At 46.1% G+C, this 12,846-nt stretch overlaps 18 non-coding genes across 18 annotated transcripts; all 18 read right to left on the reverse strand.

Moving 5' to 3' along the window:
- Positions 1 to 552: 552 nt before the first annotated feature.
- Positions 553 to 625, reverse strand: trnaf-gaa. The gene has a single exon. It is a non-coding gene; the product is annotated as a tRNA-Phe (tRNA).
- Positions 626 to 1,269: 644 nt separating this feature from the next.
- On the reverse strand, positions 1,270 to 1,342 carry trnaf-gaa. Its single transcript has one exon. It is a non-coding gene; the product is annotated as a tRNA-Phe (tRNA).
- A 602-nt stretch (positions 1,343 to 1,944) lies between these two features.
- On the reverse strand, positions 1,945 to 2,017 carry trnaf-gaa. Its single transcript has one exon. It is a non-coding gene; the product is annotated as a tRNA-Phe (tRNA).
- Positions 2,018 to 2,630: 613 nt separating this feature from the next.
- Positions 2,631 to 2,703, reverse strand: trnaf-gaa. Its single transcript has one exon. It is a non-coding gene; the product is annotated as a tRNA-Phe (tRNA).
- A 603-nt stretch (positions 2,704 to 3,306) lies between these two features.
- Positions 3,307 to 3,379, reverse strand: trnaf-gaa. The gene has a single exon. It is a non-coding gene; the product is annotated as a tRNA-Phe (tRNA).
- A 662-nt stretch (positions 3,380 to 4,041) lies between these two features.
- trnaf-gaa lies at positions 4,042 to 4,114 on the reverse strand. Its single transcript has one exon. It is a non-coding gene; the product is annotated as a tRNA-Phe (tRNA).
- A 602-nt stretch (positions 4,115 to 4,716) lies between these two features.
- On the reverse strand, positions 4,717 to 4,789 carry trnaf-gaa. Its single transcript has one exon. It is a non-coding gene; the product is annotated as a tRNA-Phe (tRNA).
- A 603-nt stretch (positions 4,790 to 5,392) lies between these two features.
- trnaf-gaa lies at positions 5,393 to 5,465 on the reverse strand. Its single transcript has one exon. It is a non-coding gene; the product is annotated as a tRNA-Phe (tRNA).
- Positions 5,466 to 6,068: 603 nt separating this feature from the next.
- On the reverse strand, positions 6,069 to 6,141 carry trnaf-gaa. Its single transcript has one exon. It is a non-coding gene; the product is annotated as a tRNA-Phe (tRNA).
- A 605-nt stretch (positions 6,142 to 6,746) lies between these two features.
- On the reverse strand, positions 6,747 to 6,819 carry trnaf-gaa. The gene has a single exon. It is a non-coding gene; the product is annotated as a tRNA-Phe (tRNA).
- A 685-nt stretch (positions 6,820 to 7,504) lies between these two features.
- trnaf-aaa lies at positions 7,505 to 7,577 on the reverse strand. Its single transcript has one exon. It is a non-coding gene; the product is annotated as a tRNA-Phe (tRNA).
- A 602-nt stretch (positions 7,578 to 8,179) lies between these two features.
- trnaf-gaa lies at positions 8,180 to 8,252 on the reverse strand. The gene has a single exon. It is a non-coding gene; the product is annotated as a tRNA-Phe (tRNA).
- Positions 8,253 to 8,941: 689 nt separating this feature from the next.
- On the reverse strand, positions 8,942 to 9,014 carry trnaf-gaa. Its single transcript has one exon. It is a non-coding gene; the product is annotated as a tRNA-Phe (tRNA).
- Positions 9,015 to 9,616: 602 nt separating this feature from the next.
- On the reverse strand, positions 9,617 to 9,689 carry trnaf-gaa. Its single transcript has one exon. It is a non-coding gene; the product is annotated as a tRNA-Phe (tRNA).
- Positions 9,690 to 10,366: 677 nt separating this feature from the next.
- On the reverse strand, positions 10,367 to 10,439 carry trnaf-gaa. The gene has a single exon. It is a non-coding gene; the product is annotated as a tRNA-Phe (tRNA).
- Positions 10,440 to 11,128: 689 nt separating this feature from the next.
- trnaf-gaa lies at positions 11,129 to 11,201 on the reverse strand. The gene has a single exon. It is a non-coding gene; the product is annotated as a tRNA-Phe (tRNA).
- Positions 11,202 to 11,897: 696 nt separating this feature from the next.
- Positions 11,898 to 11,970, reverse strand: trnaf-gaa. The gene has a single exon. It is a non-coding gene; the product is annotated as a tRNA-Phe (tRNA).
- A 603-nt stretch (positions 11,971 to 12,573) lies between these two features.
- On the reverse strand, positions 12,574 to 12,646 carry trnaf-gaa. Its single transcript has one exon. It is a non-coding gene; the product is annotated as a tRNA-Phe (tRNA).
- Positions 12,647 to 12,846: the final 200 nt, after the last annotated feature.

Below are 12,846 nucleotides of genomic sequence, written 5' to 3' on the forward strand. Positions count from 1 at the left end.
AAATATTGACTGTCAGAGGAGCCGCATGGCCAGTACGGGGATCGAACCTGCGACCTTGGCATTATTAGCACCACAGCTCTAGCCAACTGAGCTAACCAGCCGCTTGCCTACTTTCACTGTTGTTACCAGCCAGCAAGACTCTACAAGTCATGTGGCGAAAAGTAACAAGTACGCCAAGATCATAACCTGTCAAGGCGACGAACCCTCTTGATTGCACCTTGTGTCTATTTTAACCAGATGGGGAATTAGCTCAAATGGTAGAGCGCTTGCTTAGCATGCGAGAGGTAGCGGGATCGATGCCCGTATTCTCCAACACATGTTATTTTTCAGGATTCAAATCAGCTCCAGTTCACACTTCCTGCAGCTAAGTCTTACTACAAGCTACTGTAGTGTAATAATGACAACGTACTTTTTGTAATGCTGATGCCCCACTAAAAAGAAAGACATTCCTTACTTTCTGAGGACAATCACATGATCTAGAATGCAGCAAGATTGAGGCCCACAAACAACGCATATTCTACTTGCAGTGCAAGCACTGAGATCAAACTCAAATGCCGAAACCCGGGATCGAACCAGGGACCTTTAGATCTTCAGTCTAACGCTCTCCCAACTGAGCTATTTCGGCAGGTCCTCTGGAACTATGTCTTTGGCACCCATGTGGATACACGCAAGTGGCACAAAATATTGACTGTCTGAGGAGCCGCATGGCCAGTACGAGGGATCAAACCTGCGACCTTGGCATTATTAGCACCACGCTCTAGCCAACTGAGCTAACCAGCCGCTTGCCTACTTTCACTGTTGTTACCAGCCAGCAAGACTCTACAAGTCATGTGGCGAAAAGTAACAAGTACGCCAAGATCATAAACTGTCAAGGACGAACCCTCTTGATTGCTCCTTGTGTCTATTTTAACCAGATGGGGAATTAGCTCAAATGGTAGAGCGCTTGCTTAGCATGCGAGAGGTAGCGGGATCGATGCCCGTATTCTCCAACACATGTTATTTTTCAGGATTCAAGTCAGCTCCAGTTCACACTTCCTGCAGCTAAGTCTTACTGACAAGCTACTGCAGTGTACTAATGACAACCGTATTTCTACCTGGTAGTTAATTGCACTCTGGTGTCCCAGTTCTGAATTAGCCCCTGATTAGAAGGAAGAAAAACAGTTCCTTTCTGCCAGGACAATAAAACCCTGAGCTACTGTAATGTAACAATGACAACGTACTTTTGTAATGCTGAAAACTTGCAGTGCAAGCACTGAGATCAAACTCAAATGCCGAAACCCGGGATCGAACCAGGGACCTTTAGATCTTCAGTCTAACGCTCTCCCAACTGAGCTATTTCGGCAGGTCCTTGGACCTATATCTTTGGCACCCATGTGGATACACGCAAGTGGCACAAAATATTGACTGTCAGAGGAGCCGCATGGCCAGTACGGGGATCGAACCTGCGACCTTGGCATTATTAGCACCACGCTCTAGCCAACTGAGCTAACCAGCCCCTTGCCTACTTTCACTGTTGTTACCAGCCAGCAAGACTCTACAAGTCATGTGGCGAAAAGTAACAAGTACGCCAAGATCATAACCTGTCAAGGACGAACCCTCTTGATTGCACCTTGTGTCTATTTTAACCAGATGGGGAATTAGCTCAAATGGTAGAGCGCTTGCTTAGCATGCGAGAGGTAGCGGGATCGATGCCCGTATTCTCCAACACATGTTATTTTTCAGGATTCAAATCAGTTCCAGTTCACACTTCCTGCAGCTAAGTCTTACTACAAGCTACTGTAGTGTAATAATGACAACGTACTTTTTGTAATGCTGATGCCCCACTAAAAAGAAAGACATTCCTTACTTTCTGAGGACAATCACATGATCTAGAATGCAGCAAGATTGAGGCCCACAAACAACGCATATTCTACTTGCAGTGCAAGCACTGAGATCAAACTCAAATGCCGAAAGCCGGGATCGAACCAGGGACCTTTAGATCTTCAGTCTAACGCTCTCCCAACTGAGCTATTTCGGCAGGTCTCTGGAACTATGTCTTTGGCACCCATGTGGATACACGCAAGTGGCACAAAATATTGACTGTCTGAAGGAGCCGCATGGCCAGTACGGGGATCGAACCTGCGACCTTGGCATTATTAGAACCACGCTCTAGCCAACTGAGCTAACCAGCCACTTGCCTACTTTCACTGTTGTTACCAGCCAGCAAGACTCTACAAGTGATGTGGCGAAAAGTAACAAGTACGCCAAGATCATAACCTGTCAAGGACGAACCCTCTTGATTGCACCTTGTGTCTATTTTAACCAGATGTGGAATTTGCTCAAATGGTAGAGCGCTTGCTTAGCATGCGAGAGGTAGCGGGATCGATGCCCGTGTTCTCCAACACACAGTTTTTTTTCAGTATTCAAGTCAAATCCAGTTCAATCTTCCTGCAGCTTAGTCTTACCACAAGCTACTGTAATGTAATAATGACAACGTACTTTTTTGTAACGCTGATGTCACAATGTCAGCCTAAAAAGAAAGACATTTCTTATTTTATGTGGACAATCACATGAGCTAGCATGCAGCAAGATTGTTGCCCAAAAACAGAGCATATGCTACTTGCAGTGCAAGCACTGAGATCAAACTCAAATGCTGAAACCCAAGATTGAACTAGGGACCTTTAGATCTTCAGTCTAACGCTCTCCCAACTGAGCTACTTCGGCAGGTCTCTGTAGCTATGTCTTTGGCACCCATGTGGATACACGCAAGTGGCACAAAATATTGACTGTCTGAAGGAGCCGCATGGCCAGTACGGGGATCAAACCTGCGACCTTGGCATTATTAGCACCACACTCTAACCAACTGAGCTAACCAGCCAATTGCCTACTTTCACTGTTGTTACCAGTGAGCAAGACTCTACAAGTGATGTGGCGAAAAGTAACAAGTACGCCAAGATCATAACCTGTCAAGGACGAACCCTCTTGATTGCACCTTGTGTCTATTTTAACCAGATGGGGAATTAGCTCAAATGGTAGAGCGCTTGCTTAGCATGCGAGAGGTAGCGGGATCGATGCCCGTATTCTCCAACACATGTTATTTTTCAGTATTCAAATCAGCTCCAGTTCACACTTCCTGCAGCTAAGTCTTACTACAAGCTACTGTAGTGTAATAATGACAACGTACTTTTTGTAATGCTGATGCCCCACTAAAAAGAAAGACATTCCTTACTTTCTGAGGACAATCACATGATCTAGAATGCAGCAAGATTGAGGCCCACAAACAACACATATTCTACTTGCAGTGCAAGCACTGAGATCAAACTCAAATGCCGAAACCCGGGATCGAACCAGGGACCTTTAGATCTTCAGTCTAACGCTCTCCCAACTGAGCTATTTCGGCAGGTCCCTGGAACTATGTCTTTGGCACCCATGTGGATACACGCAAGTGGCACAAAATATTGACTGTCTGAAGGAGCCGCATGGCCAGTACGGGGATCGAACCTGCGACCTTGGCATTATTAGCACCACGCTCTAGCCAACTGAGCTAACCAGCCGCTTGCCTACTTTCACTGTTGTTACCAGCCAGCAAGACTCTACAAGTCATGTGGCGAAAAGTAACAAGTACGCCAAGATCATAAACTGTCAAGGCCGAACCCTCTTGATTGCTCCTTGTGTCTATTTTAACCAGATGGGGAATTAGCTCAAATGGTAGAGCGCTTGCTTAGCATGCGAGAGGTAGCGGGATCGATGCCCGTATTCTCCAACACATGTTATTTTTCAGGATTCAAGTCAGCTCCAGTTCACACTTCCTGCAGCTAAGTCTTACGACAAGCTACTGTAGTGTTCTCAATCTCCGGAGCGTAACACTTCTGTTTTTATTTCTACCTGGTAGTTAATTGCACTCCTGATGTCCCAGGTCTGAATTGCCCCTGATTAGAAGGAGAGGATGAAAAACAATTGTTTCTGCCAGGACAATTGAAGAACCTGAGCTACGAATGTAATAATGACAAGGTACTTTTTGTAATCTAAACTTGCAGTGCAAGCACTGAGATCAAACTCAAATGCCGAAACCCGGGATCGAACCAGGGACCTTTATATCTTCAGTCTAACGCTCTCCCAACTGAGCTATTTCGGCAGGTCTCTGGAACTATGTCTTTGGCACCCATGTGGATACACGCAAGTGGCACAAAATATTGACTGTCAGAGGAGCCGCATGGCCAGTACGGGGATCGAACCTGCGACCTTGGCATTATTAGCACCACGCTCTAGCCAACTGAGCTAACCAGCCACTTGCCTACTTTCACTGTTGTTACCAGCCAGCAAGACTCTACAAGTGATGTGGCGAAAAGTAACAAGTACGCCAAGATCATAACCTGTCAAGGACGAACCCTCTTGATTGCACCTTGTGTCTATTTTAACCAGATGGGGAATTAGCTCAAATGGTAGAGCGCTTGCTTAGCATGCGAGAGGTAGCGGGATCGATGCCCGTATTCTCCAACACATGTTATTTTTCAGGATTCAAATCAGCTCCAGTTCACACTTCCTGCAGCTAAGTCTTGCTACAAGCTACTGTAGTGTAATAATGACAACGTACTTTTTGTAATGCTGATGCCCCACTAAAAAGAAAGACATTCCTTACTTTCTGAGGACAATCACATGATCTAGAATGCAGCAAGATTGAGGCCCACAAACAACGCATATTCTACTTGCAGTGCAAGCACTGAGATCAAACTCAAATGCCGAAACCCGGGATCGAACCAGGGACCTTTAGATCTTCAGTCTAACGCTCTCCCAACTGAGCTATTTCGGCAGGTCTCTGGAACTATGTCTTTGGCACCCATGTGGATACACGCAAGTGGCACAAAATATTGACTGTCTGAAGGAGCCGCATGGCCAGTACGGGGATCGAACCTGCGACCTTGGCATTATTAGCACCACGCTCTAGCCAACTGAGCTAACCAGCCACTTGCCTACTTTCACTGTTGTTACCAGCCAGCAAGACTCTACAAGTGATGTGGTGGAAAGTAACAAGTACGCCAAGATCATAACCTGTCGAGGCTGAACCCTCTTGATTGCTCCTTGTGTCAATTTTAACCAGATGGGGAATTAGCTCAAATGGTAGAGCGCTTGCTTAGCATGCGAGAGGTAGCGGGATCGATGCCCGTATTCTCCAACACATGTTATTTTTCAGGATTCAAATCAGCTCCAGTTCACACTTCCTGCAGCTAAGTCTTACTACAAGCTACTGTAGTGTAATAATGACAACGTACTTTTTGTAATGCTGATGCCCCACTAAAAAGAAAGACATTCCTTACTTTCTGAGGACAATCACATGATCTAGAATGCAGCAAGATTGAGGCCCACAAACAACGCATATTCTACTTGCAGTGCAAGCACTGAGATCAAACTCAAATGCCGAAACCCAGGATCAAACCAGGGACCTTTAGATCTTCAGTCTAACGCTCTCCCAACTGAGCTATTTCGGCAGGTCTCTGGAACTATGTCTTTGGCACCCATGTGGATACACGCAAGTGGCACAAAATATTGACTGTCTGAAGGAGCCGCATGGCCAGTACGGGGATCGAACCTGCGACCTTGGCATTATTAGCACCACGCTCTAGCCAACTGAGCTAACCAGCCACTTGCCTACTTTCACTGTTGTTACCAGCCAGCAAGACTCTACAAGTCATGTGGCGAAAAGTAACAAGTACGCCAAGATCATAACCTGTCAAGGACGAACCCTCTTGATTGCACCTTGTGTCTATTTTAACCAGATGGGGAATTAGCTCAAATGGTAGAGCGCTTGCTTAGCATGCGAGAGGTAGCGGGATCGATGCCCGTATTCTCCAACACATGTTATTTTTCAGGATTCAAATCAGCTCCAGTTCACACTTCCTGCAGCTAAGTCTTACTACAAGCTACTGTAGTGTAATAATGACAACGTACTTTTTGTAATGCTGATGCCCCACTAAAAAGAAAGACATTCCTTACTTTCTGAGGACAATCACATGATCTAGAATGCAGCAAGATTGAGGCCCACAAACAACGCATATTCTACTTGCAGTGCAAGCACTGATATCAAACTCAAATGCCGAAACCCGGGATCGAACCAGGGACCTTTAGATCTTCAGTCTAACGCTCTCCCAACTGAGCTATTTCGGCAGGTCTCTAGAACTATGTCTTTGGCACCCATGTGGATACACGCAAGTGGCACAAAATATTCACTGTCTGAAGGAGCCGCATGGCCAGTACGGGGATCGAACCTGCGACCTTGGCATTATTAGAAACACGCTCTAGCCAACTGAGCTAACCAGCCGCTTGCCTACTTTCACTGTTGTTACCAGCCAGCAAGACTCTACAAGTGATGTGGCGGAAAGTAACAAGTACGCCAAGATCATAAACTGTCTAGGCTGAACCCTCTTGATTGCACCTTGTGTCTATTTTAACCAGATGGGGAATTAGCTCAAATGGTAGAGCGCTTGCTTAGCATGCGAGAGGTAGCGGGATCGATGCCCGTATTCTCCAACACATGTTATTTTTCAGGATTCAAATCAGCTCCAGTTCACACTTCCTGCAGCTAAGTCTTACTACAAGCTACTGTAGTGTAATAATGACAACGTACTTTTTTGTAACGCTGATGTCACACCTAAAAAGAAAGACATTTCTTATTTTATGTGGACAATCACATGAGCTAGCATGCAGCAAGATTGTTGCCCAAAAACAGAGCATATGCTACTTGCAGTGCAAGCACTGAGATCAAACTCAAATGCCGAAACCCGGGATCGAACCAGGGACCTTTAGATCTTCAGTCTAACGCTCTCCCAACTGAGCTATTTCGGCAGGTCTCTAGAACTATGTCTTTGGCACCCATGTGGATACACGCAAGTGGCACAAAATATTCACTGTCTGAAGGAGCCGCATGGCCAGTACAGGGATCGAACCTGCGACCTTGGCATTATTAGAAACACGCTCTAGCCAACTGAGCTAACCAGCCGCTTGCCTACTTTCACTGTTGTTACCAGCCAGCAAGACTCTACAAGTGATGTGGCGGAAAGTAACAAGTACGCCAAGATCATAAACTGTCTAGAATGAACCCTCTTGATTGCTCCTTGTGTCTATTTTAAGCAGATGGGGAATTAGCTCAAATGGTAGAGCGCTTGCTTAGCATGTGAGAGGTAGCGGGATCGATGCCCGTATTCACCAACACATGTTATTTTTCAGGATTCAAGTCAGCTCCAGTTCAAACTTCCTGCAGCTAAGTCTTACGACAAGCTACTGCAGTGTTCTTCAATTCCGGTCCTGGAGGGCCGTAACACTTCTGTTTTTATTTCTACCTGGTAGTTAATTGCACTCACCTGGTGTCCCAGGTCTGAATTAGCCCCTGATTAGAAGGAGAGGATGAAAAACAGGGTGTTTCTGCCCTCCAGGACAATTGAAGAACCCTGAGCTACTGTAATGTAATAATGACAAGGTACTTTTTGTAATGCTGAAAACTTGCAGTGCAAGCACTGAGATCAAACTCAAATGCCGAAACCCGGGATCGAACCAGGGACCTTTAGATCTTCAGTCTAACGCTCTCCCAACTGAGCTATTTCGGCAGGTCCTTGGAACTATATCTTTGGCACCCATGTGGATACACGCAAGTGGCACAAAATATTGACTGTCAGAGGAGCCGCATGGCCAGTACGGGGATCGAACCTGCGACCTTGGCATTATTAGCACCACACTCTAGCCAACTGAGCTAACCAGCCACTTGCCTACTTTCACTGTTGTTACCAGCCAGCAAGACTCTACAAGTCATGTGGCGAAAAGTAACAAGTACGCCAAGATCATAACCTGTCAAGGACGAACCCTCTTGATTGCACCTTGTGTCTATTTTAACCAGATGGGGAATTAGCTCAAATGGTAGAGCGCTTGCTTAGCATGCGAGAGGTAGCGGGATCAATGCCCGTATTCTCCAACACATGTTATTTTTCAGGATTCAAATCAGCTCCAGTTCACACTTCCTGCAGCTAAGTCTTACTAGAAGCTACTGTAGTGTAATAATGACAACGTACTTTTTGTAATGCTGATGCCCCACTAAAAATAAAGACATTCCTTACTTTCTGAGGACAATCACATGATCTAGAATGCAGCAAGATTGAGGCCCACAAACAACGCATATTCTACTTGCAGTGCAAGCACTGAGATCAAACTCAAATGCCGAAACCCGGGATCGAACCAGGGACCTTTAGATCTTCAGTCTAACGCTCTCCCAACTGAGCTATTTCGGCAGGTCTCTGGAACTATGTCTTTGGCACCCATGTGGATACACGCAAGTGGCACAAAATATTAACTGTCTGAAGGAGCCGCATGGCCAGTACGGGGATCAAACCTGCGACCTTGGCATTATTAGAAACACGCTCTAGCCAACTGAGCTAACCAGCCACTTGCCTACTTTCACTGTTGTTACCAGCCAGCAAGACTCTACAAGTGATGTGGCGGAAAGTAACAAGTACGCCAAGATCATAAACTGTCTAGGCTGAACCCTCTTGATTGCTCCTTGTGTCTATTTTAACCAGATGGGGAATTAGCTCAAATGGTAGAGCGCTTGCTTAGCATGTGAGAGGTAGCGGGATCGATGCCCGTATTCACCAACACATGTTATTTTTCAGGATTCAAGTCAGCTCCAGTTCAAACTTCCTGCAGCTAAGTCTTACGACAAGCTACTGCAGGGTTCTTCAATTCCGGTCCTGGAGGGCCGTAACACTTCTGTTTTTATTTCTACCTGGTAGTTAATTGCACTCACCTGGTGTCCCAGGTCTGAATTAGCCCCTGATTAGAAGGAGAGGATGAAAAACAGAGGTGTTTCTGCCCTCCAGGACAGGAATTGAAGAACCCTGAGCTACTGTAATGTAATAATGACAAGGTACTTTTTGTAATGCTGAAAACTTGCAGTGCAAGCACTGAGATCAAACTCAAATGCCAAAACCCGGGATCGAACCAGGGACCTTTAGATCTTCAGTCTAACGCTCTCCCAACTGAGCTATTTCGGCAGGTCCTTGGAACTATATCTTTGGCACCCATGTGGATACACGCAAGTGGCACAAAATATTGACTGTCAGAGGAGCCGCATGGCCAGTACGGGGATCGAACCTGCGACCTTGGCATTATTAGCACCACACTCTAGCCAACTGAGCTAACCAGCCGCTTGCCTACTTTCACTGTTGTTACCAGCCAGCAAGACTCTACAAGTGATGTGGCGAAAAGTAACAAGTACGCCAAGATCATAACCTGTCAAGGACGAACCCTCTTGATTGCACCTTGTGTCTATTTTAACCAGATGGGGAATTAGCTCAAATGGTAGAGCGCTTGCTTAGCATGCGAGAGGTAGCGGGATCGATGCCCGTATTCTCCAACACATGTTATTTTTCAGGATTCAAATCAGCTCCAGTTCACACTTCCTGCAGCTAAGTCTTACTACAAGCTACTGTAGTGTAATAATGACAACGTACTTTTTGTAATGCTGATGCCCCACTAAAAATAAAGACATTCCTTACTTTCTGAGGACAATCACATGATCTAGAATGCAGCAAGATTGAGGCCCACAAACAACGCATATTCTACTTGCAGTGCAAGCACTGAGATCAAACTCAAATGCCGAAAGCCGGGATCGAACCAGGGACCTTTAGATCTTCAGTCTAACGCTCTCCCAACTGAGCTATTTCGGCAGGTCCATGGAACTATGTCTTTGGCACCCATGTGGATACACGCAAGTGGCACAAAATATTGACTGTCTGAAGGAGCCGCATGGCCAGTACGGGGATCGAACCTGCGACCTTGGCATTATTAGAACCACGCTCTAGCCAACTGAGCTAACCAGCCACTTGCCTACTTTCACTGTTGTTACCAGCCAGCAAGACTCTACAAGTGATGTGGCGGAAAGTAACAAGTACGCCAAGATCATAAACTGTCAAGGCTGAACCCTCTTGATTGCACCTTGTGTCTATTTTAACCAGATGGGGAATTAGCTCAAATGGTAGAGCGCTTGCTTAGCATGTGAGAGGTAGCGGGATCGATGCCCGTATTCACCAACACATGTTATTTTTCAGGATTCAAGTCAGCTCCAGTTCACACTTCCTGCAGCTAAGTCTTACGACAAGCTACTGCAGGGTTCTTCAATCGAGGGCCGTAACACTTCTGTTTTTATTTCTACCTGGTAGTTAATTGCACTCACCTGGTGTCCCAGGTCTGAATTAGCCCCTGATTAGAAGGAGAGGATGAAAAACAGAGTTGTTTCTGCTCAGGACAGGAACTGAAGAACCCTGAGCTACTGTAATGTAATAATGACAAGGTACTTTTTGTAATGCTGAAAACTTGCAGAGCAAGCACTGAGATCAAACTCAAATGCCGAAACCCGGGATCGAACCAGGGACCTTTAGATCTTCAGTCTAACACTCTCCCAACTGAGCTATTTCGGCAGGTCCTTGGAAGTATATCTTTGGCACCCATGTGGATACACGCAAGTGGCACAAACTATTGACTGTCTGAAGGAGCCGCATGGCCAGTACGGGGATCAAACCTGCGACCTTGGCATTATTAGAAGCAAGCTCTAGCCAACTGAGCTAACCAGCCGCTTGCCTACTTTCACTGTTGTTACCAGCCAGCAAGACTCTACAAGTCATGTGGCGAAAAGTAACAAGTACGCCAAGATCATAACCTGTCAAGGACGAACCCTCTTGATTGCACCTTGTGTCTATTTTAACCAGATGGGGAATTAGCTCAAATGGTAGAGCGCTTGCTTAGCATGCGAGAGGTAGCGGGATCGATGCCCGTATTCTCCAACACATGTTATTTTTCAGGATTCAAATCAGCTCCAGTTCACACTTCCTGCAGCTAAGTCTTACGACAAGCTACTGCAGGGTTCTTCAATTCCGGTCCTGGAGGGCCGTAACACTTCTGTTTTTATTTCTACCTGGTAGTTAATTGCACTCACCTGGTGTCCCAGGTCTGAATTAGCCCCTGATTAGAAGGAGAGGATGAAAAACAGAGGTGTTTCTGCCCTCCAGGACAGGAATTGAAGAACCCTGAGCTACTGTAATGTAATAATGACAAGGTACTTTTTGTAATGCTGAAAACTTGCAGTGCAAGCACTGAGATCAAACTCAAATGCCAAAACCCGGGATCGAACCAGGGACCTTTAGATCTTCAGTCTAACGCTCTCCCAACTGAGCTATTTCGGCAGGTCCTTGGAACTATGTCTTTGGCACCCATGTGGATACACGCAAGTGGCACAAAATATTGACTGTCTGAAGGAGCCGCATGGCCAGTACGGGGATCAAACCTGCGACCTTGGCATTATTAGAACCACGCTCTAGCCAACTGAGCTAACCAGCCACTTGCCTACTTTCACTGTTGTTACCAGCCAGCAAGACTCTACAAGTGATGTGGCGGAAAGTAACAAGTACGCCAAGATCATAAACTGTCTAGGCTGAACCCTCTTGATTGCTCCTTGTGTCTATTTTAACCAGATGGGGAATTAGCTCAAATGGTAGAGCGCTTGCTTAGCATGCGAGAGGTAGCGGGATCGATGCCCGTATTCACCAACACATGTTATTTTTCAGGATTCAAGTCAGCTCCAGTTCACACTTCCTGCAGCTAAGTCTTACGACAAGCTACTGTAGGGTACTTCAATCCCGGTCCTGGAGGGCCGTAACACTCTGTTTTTATTTCTACCTGGTAGTTAATTGCACTCACCTGGTGTCCCAGGTCTGAATTAGCCCCTGATTAGAAGGAGAGGATGAAAAACAGATTGTTTCTGCCTCCAGGACAGAACTGAAGAACCCTGAGCTACTGTAATGTAATAATGACAACGTACTTTTTGTAATGCTGATGTCACCATAAAAACTTACAGTGCAAGCACAGAGATCAAACTCAAATGCCGAAACCCGGGATCGAACCAGGGACCTTTAGATCTTCAGTCTAACACTCTCCCAACTGAGCTATTTCGGCAGGTCCATGGAATTATGTCATTGGCACCCATGTGGATACACGCAAGTGGCACAAAATATTGACTGTCTGAAGGAGCCGCATGGCCAGTACGGGGATCGAACCTGCGACCTTGGCATTATTAGCACCACGCTCTAGCCAACTGAGCTAACCAGCCGCTTGCCTACTTTCACTGTTGTTACCAGCCAGCAAGACTCTACAAGTCATGTGGCGAAAAGTAACAAGTACGCCAAGATCATAACCTGTCAAGGACGAACCCTCTTGATTGCACCTTGTGTCTATTTTAACCAGATGGGGAATTAGCTCAAATGGTAGAGCGCTTGCTTAGCATGCGAGAGGTAGCGGGATCGATGCCCGTATTCTCCAACACATGTTATTTTTCAGGATTCAAATCAGCTCCAGTTCACACTTCCTGCAGCTAAGTCTTACTACAAGCTACTGTAGTGTAATAATGACAACGTACTTTTTGTAATGCTGATGCCCCACTAAAAAGAAAGACATTCCTTACTTTCTGAGGACAATCACATGATCTAGAATGCAGCAAGATTGAGGGCCACAAACAACGCATATTCTACTTGCAGTGCAAGCACTGAGATCAAACTCAAATGCCGAAACCCGGGATCGAACCAGGGACCTTTAGATCTTCAGTCTAACGCTCTCCCAACTGAGCTATTTCGGCAGGTCTCTGGAACTATGTCTTTGGCACCCATGTGGATACACGCAAGTGGCACAAAATATTGCCTGTCTGAAGGAGCCGCATGGCCAGTACGGGGATCGAACCTGCGACCTTGGCATTATTAGAACCACGCTCTAGCCAAATGAGCTAACCAGCCGCTTGCCTACTTTCACTGTTGTTACCAGCCAGCAAGACTCTACAAG

This window comes from Coregonus clupeaformis, chromosome 17, assembly GCF_020615455.1.
Source record: "Coregonus clupeaformis isolate EN_2021a chromosome 17, ASM2061545v1, whole genome shotgun sequence".
In the NCBI taxonomy this organism is placed as follows: domain Eukaryota; kingdom Metazoa; phylum Chordata; class Actinopteri; order Salmoniformes; family Salmonidae; genus Coregonus; species Coregonus clupeaformis.